Raw genomic sequence first — 18,796 nt, forward strand, 5'->3', positions numbered from 1 at the left:
TAAGTTTAAATGAAAGAAGTTAATATAAAATATAAAATAACAGGGGAAATTGTAAATTCAGACCTGCAAAAAGTAATAAGCCATCTCGATGCACACAATATATTTAATAATTCATCTATCTATAGCATCGTATGATTTATTTGCATTCCCCAAATTACCTTGTTTTTAACATCCCATTTTATTATGTCTTTTTTCTTTTTACCTTATTTTATAATCCATTTAGCTTCCCTTCTAATATCTTGACAATGCTAGTACAAATTGCAATGGCCATAAACTTTTATTGAATTGATTTGGAGAAGCTAATGCATACAGTGTGAGCTCAAGAAATGTATGAGTTTGTGATCATTTAACTACTCCCACATTTGATTCACAACATTGTCATGTTCTATATATACAGTAAGCACCCTATTACGCTCCTTTCTTAGCTGTTCTTTTATTATAGAGAGTACAGAAAGCATTTACTGCAGTTAATAACCAATACAATTTAGTTTCACTTGATGGCATTCAACATAGAGCATATTATGGTTACGTTTCCATCTTACTGCATGAAATATACAAAGCACTATGGTCCTTTTAGTTGATGCCGCCACGGCTTTCATTAAAATAACTTAAAAGTAATATGATGCTTTCATTTTTCCAATTTGAGCTTAGCAATTTATATTTAGTTTTATGTTCTTCAGATTGTACATTCTGAAGAAAAAAAAAGGCCTTAATAGCAAGCAGAAGTTTTAGTCAATATTTGTTTTAAAAAGTTTGTCATTTTTGTATGTTGACTAATTAACCTGATAGCCCCCGGAAGAAGCTACGTGCGAAACACGTGTTGGGGTTTGGATCCCCTCATAGCTTTGGTCTGTATGCCTCCTTATACAATATTTTGTGATCTGGTTCTCATCATATAATATAACCCCCCCCCCCCCTTCATTGGATGCTTTCCACTTCCATTATACACTTTGTGATATATGTACCGGTTCTTATATGCACTATTTGCACTTTATTATATGAGGCTCTGGGACCCGACCTATGTGGGGATACTTTTTCATGGGTAATGTTACTGCTAATGTACTTGTTTTTAACTATTTTGTCTCTCCCTAAAATATTATTTTTTTCTAGAAATGGTGCATGTGTGATTTCTTATAAATTTGTTCAGAATTAACCTGATTGTACACCAATGTGGAATATGTTTGCTCCAGATTAATAAATTGCAAACTAATAATAATTATTATTGTCATTATTATTTCCATTTATACAGTATCACATGAACATCTAAGAACAAATCACTCTTAAAGGCTTTATCCTATCACAGAAATCCTAGCAATATGCCATCATTTTCTAAACATTCGGGGTCTCACCGATCGCGAGACTGACGAGGTTTATATTCACTGAAAACTGGAGGACATCTGTAAAGGCCTGTTCACATCAGTGTTGGCTTTCCATTCCGGGGTTCCGTTGGAGGTTCCCGTCGGGTGAACCCCGCAATGGAAAGTCAAACTGAAACCACAGCTTCCGTGTCAATTGGTATCAATGGTATCAATGGTGACGGAAACATTGCTAATGGTTTCCATTTGTCACTGTTCTGGCAGGTTTCCATTTTTCCGACAGAATCAATAGCACAGTCGACTGCGCTATTGATTCCGTCGGAAAAACGGAAATCTGCCGTAATGGTGACGAACGGAAACCATTAGCAATGTTTCCGTCACCATTGATATAAATGGTGACGGAAACGGAAGCTGTGGTTTCAGTTTGACTTTCCGTTGCGGGGTTCACCCGACGGGAACCTCCAACGGATGTGACGTGTGTCCATGTAGTGGCTCATAAATCCATGCGTGAGATTGAGGCCTTGTATCAATGACTGGAATTTTATCATCAGCTTGAATTCTCAAATTTTTCTTTCTCTGTTGTCTTTAAAATGACCCCTCAGTATTAGGACCTTTAAATCTGCCAAACTGTGATCCGGTCCAGAGAAGTGTTTTCCCACATCCCACCTCCTGTTTTATTGTATGTCTGTAAACATTATTGACTGATGAAAGGGGAGATAAGGGAAAGTGTCAGTGCATGCAAATATCAGTCAGAAGGTAGCCTTACCCATTACAGTGTTGGCTCTGCCACAAAGATCTCAACACGCGTTTCGCTTTGAGTGCTCCTCAGGGGAATTGTGCAGATATATGTCTTTGTCAAATAAAAAATAATTGTGATGGATTATGAACCTGATGAGTTGTAGGGCTGGCTGTGTCGCTAGATTGTTCTTTTGAAGAAAGTGTTGGCATGCGGCTATGTCATCCTTATGGGGGATGTTAGAATACAGAGACTCCACATCCATAGTTGCCAATATTGTTCCCTCTGGTAGTGGACCTAGGGCTGAGAGTTTGCAGAGGACGTCTGTGGTGTCCTGGACATAACTGGGTGTGCACCTCACCAAGGCTTATCTTAATGATGTATCACCTCATGTACTAATTGTCTTTGTGTAACATCTAAATGTTGTGCTTTTTTCGAAGACATTCATTTGTAAACTACCTGAAGAAGGAGCCTGTGTGCTCTGAAAGCTTGCATATCGAACTTTTATGGTTAGCCAATAAAGGTATCATACCTACTATACTTTTGTCTTTTTTGACACAAGTATTTAACACGGCATAAAATATGAAATTTGTAAATTTCACATCTACTTTGCTTTAACTTTCTGTGAAACGCCTACAAGGTTAAGAAATTTTTGAATACTTTGAGGGGTCTAGTTTTTAAAATGGTGTGATTTATGGGGGTTGCTAATATATAGGTCCCTCAAAGCCACTTCAGAACTAAACTGGTACCTAATAAAAAGGCTTTTGAAATTTTCTTCAAAATATGAGAAATTCTAAGCCTTGTAACGTCCTAAAAAATAAGAGTGTTCAAAAAATGATGCCAACATATAGTAGACATATGGAAAATATGTCTAGTCTCTATTTTGTGTGGTATTGCTATTTGTCTTACAAGCAGATACATTTAAATTCAGAAAAATGCAAATTTTTCAACATTTTCTCTACATTTTGCTATTTTTTTTCACAAATAAACACTGAATATATTGACCTCTGGCTAACACAGTACTACACAATTTTTTTTACTATATTTTATGCAAAAAATCCTTTTTTTTCCATTTTTTTCTGCAACACAAAAGGTTCTATCAGAGAAACACAACTCAATATTTATTCTGCAGTTTTTAGAAATATCCCACATGTGGCCCTAGTGTGCTAATGGACTGAAGCAGAGGAGCACCTAGAGGATATTGGAGCGTCCTTTTTAGTAGATTATATTGTAGGCACCATGTCAGTTTTGAAGAGGTCTTGTGGTGCCAAAACAGTAGAAACCCCCCAAAAGTGACCCCATTTGGCAAACTACACCCCTAAAGGAATTTATGGAGGGGTATAGTGAGTATTTAGACCGCACAGTTTTTTTGCAGCATTTTGTGGAATTGGGCTGTGAAATTGAAAATCACATATTTTTCTGATAAAACAAAAAGGAATAAAGGAGATAAAGCACCCCAACATTTGAAAAACAATTTCTCTCAATTACGGCAATACCCCTTATGTGGTAATAAACTGCTGGTTGGACAAACGGCAGGGCTCAGAAAGGTAGGAACACTATTTGGCATGTAGATTTTGCTGGATTGGTTTCTCGGGCCATGTCACATTTGCAAAGCTTCTGAGGTACCAGTACAGGGGAAACCTCTTAAAAGTGAGCACATTTTGGAAATTAGACCCCTTGAGGAATTCATTGTAGGTTTTGTGGGGGGCATGCGACTTTTTGATCAGTTTTGATTCTATTTTTTAACAGGTGTGGTGACTAAAAATCAGCAATTCTACTCCGTTGATTGTTAGGCCTCCGGTATGCTTGTTTCAAGATGGGTTGTGGAGACCCCCATCTTTCAAATCTGCCACTTAGTTCTCTGGCTTTTTTATGGAAGTCTGTGTTCTGATTACAGTTACGTCTCAGTCTAAGGCATTGTCCCTTAGGTTTCCCTCATTTTAGTATACACAACCTATATAGAGGACAACCAGAGCCTCACACCCCATTGTAAGAAAGAAATGACATGTTGCTGGTGCTCAACTAAATCTAGGGGGTGGGCCCATACAGCCCAAAGATGCACATGTTATAAGTGATGGAAACTCACATATACAACCACTAAACCTATAAAGAAACAAGGCTGATTCCACCGATATTAATATAAAATATATAAATTGTATTCATGTATCAATCAAAGTAGAGAAAGTATAGGCATAAATATGCATTGAATAATAACAAACTCCAGCATTAAGATACAAATTGCCATTCACCATAATATATGATGTGCTATGTTCCATGTTACATACTATAATTGTGCAATTGTAACATTAAATGTATCCTTATATAAAAGATGTAACAAATGGCTCTTAAATAGCAGCAAATGACATTAAAAGTATGGCCAGGCAGTCCTGTTGTTTTCAGTTCCCTTATAGCCATGGGAAAGATACATTAACTTTGTGTGCTTTATATGTACATTATACATCTGTTTATATACGGATACCTTTAATGTTACAATTGCACAATTATACAGTAGTATATGTAACATAGCACAGTATATTTTATGGTGAATGGCAATTTGTATCTTAATGATGGAGTTTGTTATTATTCAATGCATATTTATGCCTATACTTTCTCTACTTGTTGCCTGGTCTACATTCTACCACATTTTGTGGTTATCATCTCTGCTTTTTACATGTTTTTAGATTGATACATTAATAAAATGCATACATTTTATATTGATATCGGTTTAATCAGACTAGTTTCTTTATAGGTTTAGTAATCCCTCATTTTAGTAGTAGGTGATGACAACTTATCCATTGGAGGAGACTGTTTGTAGCCATATTTTTAAGATATACAGTTTTGTTTAATTTTCCAGACATTGTTTTTGGGATCTTGAAGTCTAAAAATGTAATCAAGGCCTCCTGGATCTCTGATGTAAATCTGAGTTCCAGTGTGTTTCAGTTCAGGAGGGCTACAAAATGATTGAACCTCTATATTGTGGTTGACTATATTAGCAGCACGTAATCTATGTACCTAAGCCATAACGTGACATGCTGTGTCCAGTTTGACATCTACTCTTTGAAGACCAACCTATCCTCCCACGATCCTAGGTACAGATTTTCATAAGTATGCACACTGGAACTTCCCATTGCTGTACCTCTGCACTGGTGAAAGAAGGTGTCCTCGAAGAGGAAATAGTTATGGCACAAGACATATTGTAGTAGATCAATTACAAAGTGGTTATGGGTCTGATACTGAGTGCCCCTTGCAGACAGAAAGTATTTGACCGCCTCTACTCCCCGATCATGTGGTATCAAGGAGTAGAGTACCTCCACATCCAAACCAGTTAGTAATGGAATAGTTCTACTTCAAGACCATCTGGTCTTTTTAGAACCTCCATTGTGTCCCACACATAGGAGGGGAGGGACACAACAAAGTGTCTAAGTACTTGGTTCAGATATTTACTGGATTTTTGTGTTAAGTTATTGATCCCCGACACTATTGGGTGGCGTCTTAGTGGTGGGTACCCTTTGCGTATTTTTGGGGTGCTGTAGAATGCCGCTATTTGGGGACATTCAGGGTACATGTACCTATATTCCTGGGAATCTATCAGGTTGTAGTGCTGCGTTCCCTTGAAAGATTTCCCTGCACAGCAGCGCTCCTGACCACCAGCAGTGTAGGGAACTGCAGCAAGGCCCCGTCAACTATAGCTTTGTATTATATATATATATTCTATATTTAACTATATGAACAAATAGCACAAGCTATACATCTAATGTCAGGACTTTTCTGCAGAATAATATGTAATACTGTTCCATTATATTTTTAAAGAACATTTAGAGAAGAAACTATTAAAGCATACCTAACTTTTGAGCTGCCTTTCAGAATAAGCTGTCACATGTGTGTACAAGAGGAATAACACTTTTTCTAGCCATTATCTGACTTTTATTCAGCATTATTTTTTTTTAGCAGTTTTTCCCTCTGCAGGTCTTTATCTCTAATTCTAAGTTTTCTCCGAGCTAGTGGCTTGAGCCTAATGACTACCATGTCTCCTATACACTGCACACATAGAGGAGGAGAATTTTGTTCTCCTATCACTCTCTAGCCATTTTATATATATATATATATATATATATATATATATATATATATATATATATATATATATACATACAGTGAAGGAAATAAGTATTTGATCCCTTGCTGATTTTGTAAGTTTGCCCACTGTGAAAGACATGAACAGTCTGGAATTTTTAGGCTAGGTTAATTTTAGCAGTGAGAGATAGATTATATAAAATAAAAAAAACTGAAAATCACATTGTCAAAATTATATATATTTATTTGCATTGTGCACAGAGAAATAAGTATTTGATCCCTTTGGCAAACAAGACTTAATACTTGGTGGCAAAACCCTTTTTGGCAAGCACAGCAGTCAGACGTTTTTTTTGTAGTTGATGATGAGGTTTGCACACATGTTAGATGGAGTTTTGGCCCACTCCTCTTTGCAGATCATCTGTAAATGATTAAGATTTTGAGGCTTTCGCTTGGCAACTCGGCTCTTCAGCTCCCTCCATAAGTTTTCGATGGGATTAAGGTCTGGAGACTGGCTAGGCCACTCCATGACCTTAATGTGCTTCTTTCTGAGCCACTCCTTTGTTGTCTTGGCTGTATGTTTCGGGTCATTGTCGTACATGGCTCCATCCATTCTCCCATTGATGCGGTGAAGTAGTCCTGTGCCCTTAGCAGAGAAACACCCCCAAAATATAATGTTTCCACCTCCATGCTTGACAGTGGGGACAGTGTTCTTTGGGTCATAGGCAGCATTTCTCTTCTTCCAAACACGGCGAGTTTAGTTAATTCCAAATAGCTCAATTTTAGTCTCATCTGATGACAGCACCTTCTCCCAATCACTCTCAGAATCATCAAGATGTTCATTTGCAAACTTCAGACGGGCCTGTACATGTGCCTTCTTGAGCAGAGGGACCTTGTGGGCACTGCAGGATTTTAATCCATTACGGCGTAATGTGTTACCAATGGTTTTCTTGGTGACTGTGGCCCCAGCTGCCTTGAGATCATTAACAAGTTCCCCCCGTGTAGTTTTCGGCTGAGCTCTCACCTTCCTCAGGATCAAGGATACCCCACGAGGTGAGATTTTGCATGGAGCCCCAGATCGATGTCGATTGACAGTCATTTTGTATGTCTTCCATTTTCTTACTATTGCACCAACAGTTGTCTCCTTCTCACCCAGCGTCTTACTTATGGTTTTGTAGCCCATTCCATCCTTGTACAGGTCTATGATCTTGTCGCTGACATCCTTAGAAAGCTCTTTGGTTTTGCCCATGTTGTAGAGGTTAGAGTCAGACTGATTAATTGAGTCTGTGGACAGGAGTCTTTTATACAGGTGACCAATTAAGACAGCTGTCTTTAATGCAGGCACCAAGTTGATTTGGAACGTGTAACTGGTCTGGAGGAGGCTGAACTCTTAATGGTTGGTAGGGGATCAAATACTTTTTCTTTAATATAATCTATCTCTCACTGGTAAAATTAACCTAGCCTAAAAATTCTAGACTGTTCATGACTTTGACAGTGGGCATACTTACAAAATCAGCAAGGGATCAAATACTTATTTCCTTCACTGTATACACAGTGGCGGATCATCATTAGGGTGGTTAGGGCGGCCGCCCGGGGCCCAAAGCACCAATGGGGCCTATGGCCGTCCGAACCACACATGACCGCACGGGCCTCCTCATGTCCGGTAGCGACAGCCACATTCACTTGTATTTGCGTCCTCAGGACCCAGATACAAGTAAATACTATAGGCTGCAGGCTGTGTAGCACTATATACAAGGGGGTGCTGTGTAGCATTATATACAAGGGGGAGAGCTGTGTAGCACTATATACAAGGGGGAAGTGCTGTGTGACACTATATACAAGGGGGCGCAGTGTAGCTCTATATACAAGGGGAGGGCACAGTGTAGCACTATATACAAGGGGGAAGTGCAGTGTGACACTACATACAAGGGGGAAGTGCTGTGTAGCACTAAATACAAAGGGGAAGTGCTGTGTGACACTATATATAAGGAAGGAAGTGCTGTGTGACACTATATACAGGGGGAGCGCTGTGTGACACTATATACAAGGGGGAATCACTGTGTGATACTATATACATGGGGAGCGCTGTGTGACACTGTATACAAGGCAGCGAAGCCCTGTCTACCACTATATACAAGGGGGGAAGTGCTGTGTGACATTATATACAAAGGGGAGCGCTGTTTGACACTATATACAAGGGGGAGCGCTGTGTGACACTATATACAAGGCAGGGAAGCGCTGTGTAGCACTATATACAATAGGGAAAGCGCTGTGCGGCACTATATACAGGGGGAGTGCTGTGTAGCACTATTTACAAGGGGGAGCGCTGTGTGGCACTATATACAAGGAGGGAAGCACTGTGTGGCACTATATACAAGGGGGGAGCGCTTTGTGGCACTATATAGGGGGCTGTGTGTGGCGCAATCTACAGGGGGATGTGTGTGATGCTATCTACATGTGGTCTGTTTGGCGCTATCTATAGGGGGCTGTGTGTAATGCTATCTAAAGGGGGTGTGGCGCTATCTACATGGGGGTGTGGCGCAATCTACAGGCGCGTTGTGTGTGGTGCTATCTACAGGGTTTCTGTGTGTGTGGCACTATCTACAAGGGGCACTGTGTATGTGGTGCTTTACTTCACAGTGTGTGACGCAATTATATTCAGGGGCACAGTCTTTGGTACTATTTCATTCAGGGGTGCAGTGCATGGTGCTATTATATTTAGTGGCATGGTATGTGGCACCATGATAATTTTATGGAAATGTTGGAAAAGTGAAGAGCCGAAGACATCTGAGGGTCAAATTCTGCAGAAATAGGTCATGGCCAGGAGAAGTCATCATGAAGTCTGGACCAGATGGAGAAGAATAAAAACTACTAGAATATGAGAAGTCGTCACCTGTGAGTCACTAGATTTATAGAGCATCTGTCACCTCTCCTGACATGTTTATTATAGGAAAACCTTGTATCTCACAAAAAGTCTCTGTGCAGTCCAGGACTAATAGACAAATGTGTGTTACCATTCCCCTCGCAGGAGTATGTGTCCCTGCACAGTGTGATACTGTCAATGATGGTTGGAGAATGTCAGTATGTAGGGATACACTGGGACAAGGGGAATCATAAAACCCATTTATTAATGCTTGCACAAAAAGGCAGTATTAACAATAGCTACGGCGTGGCAGGGCGGCAGTGGAGAAAGAGGGCCCATGTTTGGGTAACAGCCCAGGGCCTATGTTCTACTTAATCTGCCACTGTGTGTGTATATATATATATATATATATATATATATATATATATATAGCACACAAGAAGACAGCAGCACTCACTAATGAATAATCGACCAGGTGCCCAGCAAAACGTCCCGATCCTAGGACGTATAATAATATATAGCAGAAGAAAATTTGCAGCACTCCAACATGAAAAAAATGGTGGTTTATTCAATCCAAACTAACAGCAACGTTTCAATCCTACAATAGGATCTTTATCAAGGCTTGATAAAGATCCTATTGTAGGATTGAAACGTTGCTGTTAGTTTGGATTGAATAAACCACCATTTTTTTCATGTTGGAGTGCTGCAAATTTTCTTCTGCTATATATATATATATATATATACCAGAAACTTGTGAGGAGCAGCAGTGTGGCTTAGAAAAAAACCTTGAGGTTGGTGCAGAGCTTCAAGGGAGCGACCATCTCCCCATGTAATGTAGAAAGGGATGGTGGGGAAGCAGCACTCGAGTAAAAAAATACATTAATCACCACAACATCAAACAGCAGCAACATTTCACTCTCTCAGTAAAAGCTTTTTCAAGCAATTCGGGGGAACTGGACACTTTGGACAACACTTCTTATTCAGAGCTTGCTACAACGGCGTCTCTAAATCACTATTGCACATGCATCCATGTGGTAATCAGGGTAAGGGGCTGGGGTCTCGCAGTGCAAGCACACTGCGCATGCGTACCGTCTCCGGCGGGGAAGAATTCAGTGTGGCAAAGCTTAGAAAATTTTCGCTTTCTCTCTAGTTTCTGTCTTGTTACTATTGCAAAGTTTGCATCTTGTTATATTTGTCCCTCCTGATTCCCTATGATGCAATCAGCCCCTTCCTTCTTCCTGTCTCTACATTGTGTCTGCCATTTTAGGCTTCAGTCACCTTCTGCTGAGCTTTGGAAAAGAATCATCTTTTCACCTACTGTTTTGTGTATAACTACAAGTTTATTAACTTGAGAATAAACCCTCATCTGGATTCTTCATACAAGGCTCTTTAGTTGAGTTGACACTATCTGACAACGTTTCTTGGTGTGAGTACTGGTTCAATACAGACATACACAGAGGAACGGTCTCAGGAGCCTCACACTTACAGCCTGGTTATTGAGTCAGAATAGAAGGGACTATTAGGCCTAGTTCACACAGAGGAATTTGCAGGCAGAAAAAATCTGACTCAAAATTTTTGTGTGTTTGTGTTTTTTTACAGGTTCGGTTGTTGGACTTCGGATTCGAGGACTTCAATGACAGCGTATTTTTATTGTCAATAAAATGGTTAATGGGGTTGTGTTTTTTTATTTCAATAAAATATTTTTTCTATGTGATTGTATCTTTTTAAACTTTATTATCACCGCCTTAGTAATGGCCGCTGGCTGATTGGCAACCTCCATTACTAAGGCGGGGCTTAATGTTAGCCAGGGCAAAGGCCAACACTAACCCCCATTATTACCCCGGTACCCACCGCCACCAGGGGTACTTGGAAGAGCCGGGTACGAACCAGTACCCGACCATCTGTAGTGACGGGCAGTAACCGGGGCGGCCGCAGGCTGGTACTATTAGGCTGGGGAAGGCCAAAAACAGTGGCACCTACCCTGGTAATGCTGCCTGCTGCTGCTGTGTTGTATCTGGCTGGTTATGAAAATTGGGGGGGGGACCCCACATCATTCTTTCCAATTAGTTTTTATTTTTTATTTTTTAAATGACGTGGGGTCCCCCCCATTTTTCATAACTAGCAAGATACAATAAGGCAGCAGCAGCCTAGCATCACCAGGGTGGGAAAGGCCACTGTTTTTGGCCTTTCCCCTCCTGATAATACCAGCCTGTGGCCGCCCCAGTGGCCGACCATCACTACAGATGGTCAAGTACTGGATGGTACCCGGCTCTTCCCAGCCCCCTTGGTGGCGGTGGGTACCGGGGTAATAAAGGGGGTTAGTGTTAGCCTCTGCACCGGCTAACACTAAGCCCCGCCTTAGCAATGGATGTTGTCAATCAGCCGGCGGCCATTACTAAGGCGGTAGTAATATAGTTTAAAAAAAACCACAAAGACATATAAAAAATATTTTATTGAAATAACAAAAAACCCACACAATCCTCATTAACCATTTTATTGATAATAAAAAAAGCCGTCATCGAAGTAGTCCTGGAATCCGACGTAGTCCAACGACCGAACCTGTAAGAAAACACACAAAAAAAACGATTAGTAACACATGTGGTAGGCTTAGATACAGGGCCCATGTGTGATACGGTCTGTGGGATCCTGTATCTAAGCCTACCACAAGGTAGGCTTAGATACAGAGTCCAGCAGACAGTAATCTTATACAGTATAAGATTAGTGTGTGCTGGGGCCCTGTATCTAAACCTACAGTGTGGTAGGCTTAAATACAGGCCCAATCAGACAGGATTACACATGGCCATGTATCTAAGCATACCATGTGATTGGCTTAGACACAGGGCCCAGCAGACAGCATCAAACAATCTGTGATCCTGTCTCATGGGCCCTCTAAGCCTGCTACATCGTAGGCTTAAAGGGGTTGTCCAGTCCCTAAACATTGATGGCCTATCCTCAGGATAGGCCATCAATAGCTGATGTGTCGGGGTCCGACTCCCGGGACCCCGCCAATCAGCTGTTTTGAAGGGGCGGAAGCACTCGTACGAGAGCTGCTTCCCCTTCATTTTACTTACTCGCTCACACTGTAAATCGCCGACACCGATTCACAGTGTGAACGGAATGAAGTGACCAGAATGAGGGGAAGCAGCTCTCGTACAAGTGCTGCGGCCCCTTCAAAACAACTAATTGGCGGGTCCCGGGAGTCGGACCCCACCAGTCAGCTTTAGCAGTCAGGGCTACTAATCTTACCTTCCTCTTCAGCCGCGGCGGAGGTCCTGTCCTCTCGATGTTGTGCGCGGCGCATAGCGCTGTGACGTCATGCGCTGCGCACAGCGCTTGACGTCAGGAACTCTGCTGCGATCCGGAACCAGGAAGGTAAGTACAGTCTGTTACTATTGTAACAGGGGCCCGCAGCCCGAGTTACTATAGTAACTTTTTATTGATGTGATGCGGGGGGACGTGGGCCCCCCAGGCTTCAGGGCCCAGTCGCAATTGCGACCGCTGCGACCCCTATAGCTACGCCACTGGATTTCAGGGTATTCATGTCAATGCTGTTGACATTTTAGATGTGATGAAGTATAAGTTGTCATGATGCCTCTTGTACTTGAAATTATTGCAGGTTTTCCATTAATGACAGGGTATGTGGCTCAGAAGAAATGACTAAATAACTGTAAACATTTCTAAACATAATGACTATATAAGTTTTGTTTTTCAGCCTATAGTAACAGTATTTTTTGGATTATCTTTTCTTAAGACTGAAGGCCTTCACTTTGCTTCATCATGTTTCTTGAAACAAAGAGTTTTCTGTCTTCCATTGATGATTGCAGTTTTGACCAATCATATTCACCATCACCAGATCACTTTTTAGAAGTCAAAGAGTCTATGCCAAGACACTGTTCTTATCATTGTCCAATTGAACTTGTACCTGGTCACTAAAACTCTTAGGTAAAAGAGAATTGTATCTTCCCTTAAAGTTCTCAATCAGGATATTTTTTAAAAATTTAAAATATATACAATAAAAAGATTAATTCTATAATTCTTGGATCTTTTTTTACAGTGCAGTTTGTTTTTTTGGCATGGAAAAATAAGTGTTCATTACATCTCTCTGTGCATTATGGAGAGTTATAACTAATTACTGTGATACAGCATGTAGCGTCCATGGCCGCAGGCCGTCGGGCCCGCAGCCATGGATCCATGAGCGCTGGCCCCTGTCTCCTTCCTAGGAGACGCCAGCCCTCACTTCCGCTTCGTCCTGCTGTGTCCGGTAGGGTGCGCGCGCTCGCGTGCGCGTGGCCTTAAAGGGCCAGCGCGCGCACAAAAGGATTGTCATCATCATCAACTGCCTTCATTTCCCGGTCTATAAGATGGCCCCAGGCCTTATGATCCTTGCCTGAGCGTTGTTAGTCTATCCCAGTCTGTCTCGCAAATGGTCCCTTAGTGTTTCCCGTTCCAGTTGTTACCCGTGCCCTGTTACCCGTTCCTGTATTCCGTATTGTTCTAGTTCCTGTGCCTACCAGCGTTGGAGTCGTGTCTACTGCACCTGCTGTCGTTTGCCACATCCAGTGTCGTTTGCCACGTCCAGTGTCTTCTGCCACGTCAAGTGTCTTCTGCCACGTCCAGTGTCTTCTGCCACGTCCAGTGTCGTTTGCCACGTCCAGTGCCTTCTGCCACGTCCAGTGTCTTCTGCCATGTCCAGTGTCTTCTGCCACATCCAGTGTCTTCTGCTACATCGGATAGTGCCCGCCACGTCTGGCGCCACCTGCCGCACCAGCCTCCATCCGTGCTGAAGCCACAGCCACCGTCTGGACTATTTCAGGTACCCAAGCATTACTGCCTGCCATTGACATTCGCATAGACTGTGACCTGGTCAGCTGCCTCCCCGCTACAGCGGAGCGGCCTAGTGGGTCCACATACCCTGTGTCCGTGATACAGCAATATACATGTCAGCTCTAATTCCTAATTTTTTAGATATAAAAATGAAATACATTTGAAGATTGTTTAATGGTTCTTTAAGAATACCTTGATATCTTCGGAACCAGTCATTTCAGTATAAAAAGAACAACTTATTTTATTAACAGACCGGAATGGTCAAGAATATTTTCCAGGTAACATCCGTTTCTGTGTCTTCACTTTCTAGAGTACTCCCAACTGAACGATTTCAGCCAAAACCAAACTTTGTGGTTCAATTGATTTAGACTTTGCGCTTGAGTTTCCTCTTACCTTTACTGTAAGAGCATTAAGACTATTGAGCCCTCTGCCCTAGGATGTTGTGATGATTAATTTATTGAAAAAGTTTAACATAAATTATACGTACTAGGTTACTAGAGCTGGATCTTAGATCCAGGGATTTATTCTGATTGTCATATTTAAAGTAAGGTGTGCCCCCCCCCCCTTTCCCTAGGAAAATTGGCTACTGTTTTATAGGTGTTTTGTTTTCTTACGGGACAATGCTGCAGGATAATAATTTTTATTTACTTTACAATTTTGGTGCATACAGTCATTAAGTGACTTATTTTATCCTTCTAAAACATTTACCTCACTTGGAAGGAAATACTGAGAAATAAATCTTCTGTCTACACATCATATTAGATAGAAACTCAGGTCATCTCTATAATTTCACAACACCTCTGTAAACCCTGAATATGACATTACAAATAGCTTTTTGTGTCTCCCACAAAGGTAAAGTGAGACTAAATGAACTATTCAACCACTCAAACAACATGTAGTATATGTTGTTCTGTACACTTCCTTTACTTCCATTTGCCAATCCAATAAGTAAAAGCTTCAGTCATTTCAAATTTGTCCCATGTTTTCTGACAAAATTTCACCTTTTACCTTTACCTATTTGTACTTCATCCGAAGAAACTTTAAAGTTATAATTGAAGACATATTTTGTACCAGAAATTGTATATAGTTCAGAGACTTAACACTTTTAAAGCTAAGAAAAAACAATCCAGCCTGCTGTTTAGATACAGATAGAGGAGAAAATATCTATAACTTTACATATAATAGATAGTTACATAGCCAGAATTCTTGACTAAATTCACATATAATGATGGAGTTTTTGCTAGATTGAAACGTTTATATAATAAATCTCCACTCGAAGCAATTGCTAAGTAATACAGCATTTGATAGAGTCCGTCTGTAAATAAACTCCAAAATACTCCAAACTAAATTGGAGTCATAAGGAGGCATAGTAAAGCCCATCCATGCCCATCTATAGATGCTCTATTATGGCTCTATACAAAACTGACTAATAATACAGCCTTGTTCATGAGGTACTGACCTTACTATACTGCCCTGTTCTTCATTCCTTTTTCTGATTTCTTGATTTGGTTCACTAAGTACCACTTATTTTAACGTCTGATTTTTGCTTTGCAGAATTCCTGATTCTAAGGAATGCATTTTGTGCAAGTAACAACCATTTTATACAGGGCAATTATTGATATGATTCACATGAAATCAGAATGCACTGTTACTAAAACTGTTTTGTGTACATGACTGAAATATGAACAGAAAACAGCTTCTTATAATCTAAATCAATCATTACACTTTATTATAATTCTGATTTGTGTGATATTGTTAAGTCGTAAAATGTAAATGTTTTTTTCCAAAAACTTAACACTGCACTGTTTTGTCACTGCTATCAAAAATATTCTATAGAAACCATACACAGTACATACTACAGAATGATGTTAATTTTTTAATGATTTTGTAATTTGTCTTAGGTAGAAAATATTAAGGCTGTGTCCACATTTTCAACTTATTGCATCTAAAATAAAACACAAAGAAACAAAGTCTTTATTAAAATGTATCCTACCCTTTTATGTCTACAGCTTTGATCAAAGGCGTAACTATAGCTGTAGAAGCCATAGCAGTTGCTATGGGGTCCAGAGGCTGAGGGGGTCCAGTAAAGGGCAAGAACAACATTTTTTTGTGTGGGAAAAAAACAAGTTAGTGACCATGTCTTCTGTCTCATGTGAGTTTTGCTTTTACTATCTATCCCCTGTACTGTTGTATGCAGTATAATTTATTATAATAAAATGGGAAGAAGCAAAAGAGGCTGGCACTGCTGGACCCGCTCAATCGGAACGGGAGCACGAGAAATGGCTTTCTTGTTATTTGGATAATTGCAGGTAAGTTGCCACGATACAACACATGCAGGAGAAACATGAAAATAACGCTCGATGCATGCGATTTGTGGGCATAGTTCACATTAAGCCATCGGTGTCAGGAGGAGACAAACACAAATCTCTATTGCAAAGAGAGGCAGAGGTAATTTCTCAGACAGGGGCGCTAGGACCGCTCGGTCTTAATGACCGGAACGATCTTAGTCCGTTCTTAACATGAACCTTGTTGTTTTTAGATAAAGTAAGTAATAAAATTTAATATTAAAACATTGTCATTTGAAGATGAATATAGAATTGATGCATGAATCACAAAAGTATACTGTGCATTTTCCTGTCTTTTTTAACTTTTACTTGTTATGTAACAATGTGCACTGAATTGTAAATAAAAGGACAGGTGAAGGAAGTGACGCCAGGGCCTTGAGAAAGCGTGTACGCATGTGAAACGGCCGTAGGCAATTCCACATCCTGACCGAGATCTTTTGAAATAAAGAAATTGTTTTGCCAGCTTCGGTGAGTGCCTCGATCATTCTTTTACAATATAATTTATTATAATCTAGGCGGTGTTGGCTCATCCTTGTACTTGCAATGGGGTCCTATAAATTCTAGTTCTGCCCCTGACTCCTATACAGAACTATGTGTCTCTTTCGTAACAGACTACAAAAAAAAACCTGTGTAGTCTGATCCTTCAGTCATGCTGCTTTCTTTCAGTCCTCCACTTCTTGCTAACATAAATTTAATTGATTCGCAAGAATGAGGAGGCAGATGGAAGGAAGTAAAACAAAACTGCAGGATTAGACTATGCAGGGTTTATATGTAGTTTGTAACTAACATTAGTTTTCTTTCTATAGCGACAACATATTTTGCAGCACTTTACAATTCAGAGAAACCATGTACAGACAAGATCAGACATTACAGAGAAACAAGTACCGTATTTTTTGGACTATTAGACGCACTTTTTGTCCTAAAAACTGTGCTGTAATCTTCTGGTGCATCTAATAGTCTGACTGCAGGCAACTGCCAGTGTGTGAAGAAGCAGGAAACTGAGCTACTTTATTCAAAAGTTCCTTGCAGTGCAGTGTTATGGAAGCAACATGTCCTGTGCTGTGTGTAAAGAATCTCTGTTATCTGCTCACTGAACACACATCTTATACACAGACTTCTGAAATCTGACTGTTCAGTGAGAATATAATACAGACATTTGTACATATTGCACAGTAAATCTGTGCACATCCTGATCTGCAAGGACCTTCTAGCCATGCCCCCTCCTATTAACGGAGCAGCATCAAGGCAGATTCTTTACCATCAACCCCTGCCTCAACACACCTCTGATGTCTGGTGAGTTCAGGGGAGGGGGAGGGCACTATAGCTTCCAATTTGTTGCATCACTGAGGCTGCCCTTGTATTGGGGCATTGTGGTTGGCATTGTATTGGGGAATTGTGACTAGCATTGTATTGGCGCATTGTGGCTGACATCGTATTCGGACACTGTGGATGGCATTATATTGGGGTACTGTGGCTAGCATTGTGGTCTGGCACTGAGGTACTTTATCAACTTAATATTACCTATAGGACATGTTCAGTAAAAAACAACTTCTTCTCCTCTTTTATGCTTTAAATTATGGGTGCATCTTTTGATCCAGTGCGTCTTATAGTCCAAAAAATACGGGTAATTAAATCAAATGAGTGAAGTGAGGGCCCTGGAAATAGGAGTGACAAAAGAGGTGAAAGTGCTTAATTTGTACAATGGTACAGCCATCTTCTTCACAAAATTGGGGAAGATACATACATCTGTTTGAGTCAGCCAACCAGCTAGTATCTGTGCCGATATTTTTTAAGGGCAAGCTTAGAATTGTCAATGTTGGGAATTAATCTGATTGTCCAGCATAGCTCATTCCAGAGGACTGGTGCAGAGCAAGACAAAGTCTGGAGAAGAGAGATGGAGGTTCGAATTATCTAAAATGTTAATCTTAAATCATAGGCAGAATGTAGACCATGGGTGGGCAATAGGCAAAGATGAGGGAAGAAATGCAGGGAGGTGCAAAGCTATGGAGACACATAAGTCTGCATAGGAGAAATAAAACCAATGGGTTGCAAAGGTATACATACCCTTTAACTCCATGTTTCTGTCTCAGTTTGTTATAACTCTGTAAGATAAGATAATGCAGAAGGCTTAGGCCCCATGCACATGACCTTAAAAAATCTCCGTAATTGTGGACCGTAATACGGTCCGCAATTACGGACCCATTCAGTTCTATTGGCTGCAGGAACCTTTCCCTATCGCTACAGATAGGTGTCCGTGCCATAGAACTGTCCTGGGAATTATGGAGCATGTCCTATTTTGCATATTTTATGGGCCACGCCCCCATACTTTGTATGGTAGAACGGCCAGAAAATGCGGTCTGCGCCCCGTGGCCGTCGGCGGCAGGCCGTGCCCACAATCGCGGGCCGTGATTACGGGCACGGCCGTGTGCATGTGGCCTAAGAATGTGCACAAGGCTTTTATACAGACGCCCTGATGGAACCTATTGACTTTTAATGGGTTAGTCAGATTTCCATTAGATTCTAGTTTTTATTTAGCTGGATCGACAAGCACGGTATGCTTTGCTTATCTGTCTGGTAAAGAGCAACCAAAACCTGATGAAAAATAAATAGTGGCAGGTGTGAAGATATCTTTATCTGCATT

Source organism: Rhinoderma darwinii, chromosome 5, assembly GCF_050947455.1.
Source record: "Rhinoderma darwinii isolate aRhiDar2 chromosome 5, aRhiDar2.hap1, whole genome shotgun sequence".
NCBI classification, from domain to species: Eukaryota; Metazoa; Chordata; class Amphibia; order Anura; family Rhinodermatidae; genus Rhinoderma; species Rhinoderma darwinii.